Genomic DNA, 5,618 nt, shown 5'->3' with positions numbered 1-5,618 from the left:
TAAATGATTCAACACCCATGTTTCTTACTTCCTTAATGAGTTTTAACCTTTCTTTTTCATATTTTTTACATTTTATTAAAACGTGCTCTATTGTTTCTGCCTGATTACAAAAAAATACATTGACCTGTTTTGGAGGTCTGGTCTCCATATTGTTTTTAATTTCTTGTTTGTCTAAAGGTTCAATAAACTCTTCCATTAATAATAATAATAATAATAATAATAATAATATAATGATATTTCATATCAGGCATTAAAGCATAAATGGTGGGGAAAATGAAACAATAAAATAAATAAATAAACAAATTAATAAATAATTTTCTTTAGAAATGCAGAAACACATCATCCTAAACTGCATGTATTTACAATGGAGTTGTCCCAATGTCAGGATCAACAAATAACTTTACAGCCTAGTTGTAATTAGACTACTGTTTGTAAAGAAAGAAAGAAACATTGGCTTTGCAGAAATTACTTTATGGACGTACACAAAAAATGTTAATCTAAAACCGTGTTTCATGCAGTAACATCACATTTTTATTCAAGCCAAAACATTAAACATTTACATTTAGTCATTTAGCAGACGCTTTTATCCAAAGCGACTTACAAATGAGAACAATAAAAGCAGTCAAAACTAACAAAAGAGCAACAATATATAAGTGCAAATGACAAGTCTCGGTTAGCCTAAGTACACGTAGCAAGGTATTATATATATATATATATATATATATATATATATACACACCCCGGCGATAGATGAAAAACGATTAGTCCACAAATACAAGTTTATTTCAGCTGTTGTACTCAAATGAAAACAACTAACAACAGACACAGTTTTAAAGCATTGCAAGCTACAGCACAACGAACTGAAATCAAAGTAAGTTACAATAGCTTAAGTGTGCTGAATGTCTGCAGTCATTCAGTCAGCGACGACTACACAAAACGTGCAAACTAATAAAAACAGTGTAAACTGTTACAAAATGATGAACAAATGTAGTTTAGGCATAGGGTTGTGCAACACTGTAAATATATTTACCTTTTTTAAAATATTCCACGCGAGGGCCGCTGTGTTGTCATGCCACTGGGGTTGAAATATGGATGCTGTCCACTGATCTATAATAGATATTATATATAGATCAGTGATGCTGTCCCTAGACTGCCTGCACTCATAGCAGACCCACTCTTTTTATTTATAATTTTCTCGCATCCCATATTATTATTTTCACCAGGAAGGCTTTAAGACCAAGCGGAATCCTCTGCCGGCTCCCGCTTCAGCGAGCGGGTCTCGCGCTGACGGCAGTTTGCTTCACCGTCCGCGTTTTGATTCAGTTTGGGCAAATGCAAACAACTTATTGATGATGAGCCCAACATTCAATCTACCTGAGGGAAGACGTCTTTCAGTGTAATGCAGTTAAAGGTCCCCTGAAATGCTTAGAAACACGCAGCCTTACTCTATGTGTTGAAGTAATTTTAACTGAAACAGGAAGACAGTTTTTTTAAAATAGCCAATAGCGTTCGTTTATATCAAAGCTTGGTAAGGTGCATTTCCGCCACCTACTGGGATGGAGTGTGAGGCCTCGATGAACGAACATATTATATACTACTAATATAAAAAAAAATAAAAATTCTAATCAAATCTGTATCTCTCAGATATTTTAGAAGAGAACCATAAACCCTTAGATGTTTCTGTGTATTCTGAAATATATTCATAACTGAAATTGATTTCCATATCTTCCATATTTTTCAACAAGTTGCTTTCTTTGTCTGTTATATGAATCCATTGTATACGCCCTTTTCTAAAGCCACTCTGATATGAACATATTAGATCTTTCTTTTCTATTACATAATTTAATCGGCTAATTATCATTCTCTCCATCACTTTGCATAAGTTAGATGTTAAAGAAATTGGTCTATAATTTGATGCTTTTGAGTGATCCTTTCCAGGCTCGATGTGACGTCAAAAAAAAGTCGTTGAGCCGTTTTGGCGGAAGTGACGAACTGTAAGCTTTGAATGCTTATATCTTCTAAATGCGAATTTTGTCACTGTTTTGGAGCACACTGCCTTATAGATAACCTTAAGACTAACATATTGATACTAACACCCAAACAACTTTAATTTTAATTTTATGGGGACTTTAATAGAGAGAGAGAAAAAAATACATAAAAAAATGTAGCTTATTCTTGGACCTCATTGTTGAAGTAGGCTACAAATCCAAGCACCAAGCCCACACTCTCTAAGGTTTCTTTAATTGAAAAATATGCATTTTCATTCATTCAAAGGCTATATGGTTGCAATTATTATTATTTTTTTTAATTAAATTCTTACAGGTGTTTCACCTGTATTTTGAATTTTGCACTGCATTGTGTGTGTGTTTTAGGATTAATGGAAATGTCTGTACAAATGTCCTAGTAAAAAAATTACCTGTACAGCTTCTGTTTGTTTTGTTTTTTGTTGTTGTTGTTGTTGTTTTTTTGCATGAGGAGAGTTCTCAGCATGGAAGACATGTGCCTGGCAGATCAACATACCTCTTCATTTCTTTCCAATATGGTAGAAATTGAATAAAATGAAATGTGGATGATGATAACTGTGACAATATGATTGACAGGCCAGTTGAAATGGTGACAGGATGCATGTAACTAAACAACAGAGCAGTCCGTGAGAGATGTTATAATGACGAAGTGGTATGTCCCAAAGCATGCCTACTATTGTGCTACACACGCAAAAGTACTTTTTCTTCACAAAAAGTACATATGCAAATTGGGACGCAGCATTATGCTTTATTATTATGTTTTTTTTTTTTTTTTTATGAAGATCCAGTACTTGGCACCTACTACTACACCAGTTTGCATCAAAATTTCTGTTCAGATCGGCTCCAGCACAGTCGCTGTCTTTGTTAGTTGAATGGTTTTTCATCCATATACGATCCTGTTTAGGTAAATAATAAATAAAAGCCGTGAGGGTCTTTTAGAATTCTTTTTAGAATAAGTACTGTGTTAAATTTGGATCAAGCAAAAGCCTTTTTTTTTTTTCATTTTACACATGCACAACTACATGCACTATTACAATTCCAACAGCATATTAATTGCACTGTAATAATAATAATGATAATAATAATAGTTTTAGCATATTACTGTTGTTCATGTGTACTTGTATCCATCTGGGTTCATGACTGCCAATATGTAAGCATCCATATTATTCAAAATTTCTGTGATTTCAGTGTCCTGGTTGTAAAATGTTAGTGCCTAGAAAAGAAAAAAACAAATCCATTGAATTAAATTTCTAACAGTACAATGACCCAAAGAACATGGCCAAAACTATGCTATGTGGCCACTCTAGTGCACTAACCAAGATCTTGACATCTGCATTGAAGATTGGCAAAAGAATATACAGTTGAAACACGCAAACTCAAACAGATGTAGGACACTTCAAGACAATTTAATGGCTCATGATTTAATCCAAACCATGCGCAAGTGGAAAATAGAGATTTGTAAAGTGAAATGGATTAAGTACAAAGAAGTTGGCGAAGAAGCTGAGTATGAAGAAAGTGTAGCTTAAAGCACACCGTATAACAGCTTAGGTTAAGATAATGCTGAAAAAAGATTAGTTTAGTTTAGTTTAGCCTCCTGACTACCAGGAAAAAAATAGTTTTGTGAATTTAGTATTTTGTCATGTCATTACATTGTTTAGAGCATAAGAAACATTTAGAAAAATAAAATTTTTGAAAAATTATATTTTATTCATATGTAATGCCATGTCCTCTGTAGAGGACATCGGGACTTTAAAAAGTCCTGTTTTTAAAAAAATGAAAAGGCAAAAAGAGTGGGATTTTTATTTAACCAGAAATCAATTTTCATTTTTTATACCAAACTTTATATAAAGATGATTCTCAACTGTTATGAAAGATATTTTTAAAAACCATTTTTCTTTATGCAAAATGTGTGTAAAATGGCCATAAACAAGTTTTTCCATTATATACAATGTATCTATAAACTGTATCTAATTGGCATATTAATGTGTTTTTGGGGCAACATAGAATGAACAAATAAGTGCAATAATGGGAGTAATAATTAGCAAGATTTTCATAATAATATCTAATATTTAATAGGAATATCAATATATAATTTTTTCTCTATTCATTTGTTGTGTCTCCCAAAATGTGTAATAAACATGCTTTAAGTCCTGGTGTCTCAGCTGTCGCTTGAAAATTGTCAGGGATTCAGCATTCCGGATAGGGGTGGGAAGATCGTTCCACCAGCCAGGAGTGGTGAACGAGAATGTTCTGGAAAGTGATTTTGAGCCTCTCTGTGATGGTACCACGAGGCGTCGCTCACTAGCGGATCTCAGACTTCTAACATCCAATGTTTTGCATCCAATTTGCAAACATCCAATCATTTGGTATCTCTGGAAAGCCCTGAATGTGCTCTGTACAGGACATCCAGACTGTACATCCAGAAACTGTGACATGTAACGTCTCAGAGAAAACGCTAAAACATAATGTCCTCTACAGAGGACAAAACTCCATAGCTGGTAGTCAGGAGGTTAGAGCTTTATTAATCCACTTGGGGCAGACTGTCATGGTGCTTCACATATACAATCGACAATTAAACACACACACACACACACACATACATTAAACATACTTACATAATTGACAAACCACATGCAAAAGGCTGGAGCGATCCACTCCCGCGCATGAATACCACAGTCCATCCACATGCCCCGTTCACCTCATCCCTCCTGCCTGACAGCTGCAGCATGAAGACAGACAAACAGACGCATTTTAACTGTGAATGTGTCTGTAATGTGTTCTGAAAAACACAGTCAAGCAATGCTCAGATCTCTAGTATATAAATCAACCTTAAAGGGGTCCTATTATACTCTTTTACAAAGTCTTGATTTGCTGTGTTTGGTTTGCTGGGCCAGTGTGTGTTGTGATTGGTTAGCTGGGCCAGTGTGTGCTGTGTTTGGTTTGCTGGGCCAGTGTGTGTTGTGATTGGTTAGCTGGGCCAGTGTGTGCTGTGTTTGGTTTGCTGGGCCAGTGTGTGTTGTGATTGGTTAGCTGGGCCAGTGTGTGCTGTGTTTGGTTTGCTGGGCCAGTGTGTGTTGTGATTGGTTAGCTGGGCCAGTGTGTGCTGTGTTTGGTTTGCTGGGCCAGTGTGTGCTGTGATTGGTTAGCTGGGCCAGTGTGTGATGTGATTGGCACCACTCGGCGCCTGGTCAGGAAATGACATGCCCCTTACCACTGCAGCTTCAGTGTAAATATTGCGTCAAAATTAAATCAATTTGAGCACGATTTAAACCCGGATGATTGTAACCACTCTAAGTTAGTCTGCCTTGTGAAAACTAGCGCGTCTCCGACATAGTGATAACACTCGTTGCCTTCTCTAATGCAGCTCAACCAGGTCTCGTCCCATTCGTCGATCTTTGTGATATCACAAATCCCGGAAAATATGCATTGTAGTCCAAACGAGTCGTTCGTTGTAGTTTTTGAAAAGTGATTTCTGTTAAATAAAATATCTTCTTTTGAAGTGGACTTTGAGCTTTGTAACTTTGCAGATCTTTTTTATGCTCAAACAGCAACATTACAGACTAACTAAAGTTGAAAAAGTGAAAAAGCATAATA

At 35.7% G+C, this 5,618-nt stretch overlaps 1 pseudogene; it reads right to left on the bottom strand.

Moving 5' to 3' along the window:
- Positions 1-2,352: 2,352 nt before the first annotated feature.
- The window catches only part of LOC107705028 (carboxypeptidase B2-like), a 6,694-nt pseudogene continuing 3,428 nt past the window's right edge, over positions 2,353-5,618 (bottom strand).

This window comes from Sinocyclocheilus anshuiensis, unplaced genomic scaffold, assembly GCF_001515605.1.
Source record: "Sinocyclocheilus anshuiensis isolate Anshui unplaced genomic scaffold, SAMN03320099.WGS_v1.1 scaffold2533, whole genome shotgun sequence".
Lineage (NCBI taxonomy): Eukaryota > Metazoa > Chordata > Actinopteri > Cypriniformes > Cyprinidae > Sinocyclocheilus > Sinocyclocheilus anshuiensis.
This window is presented reverse-complemented; position numbering and strand designations above follow the sequence as displayed.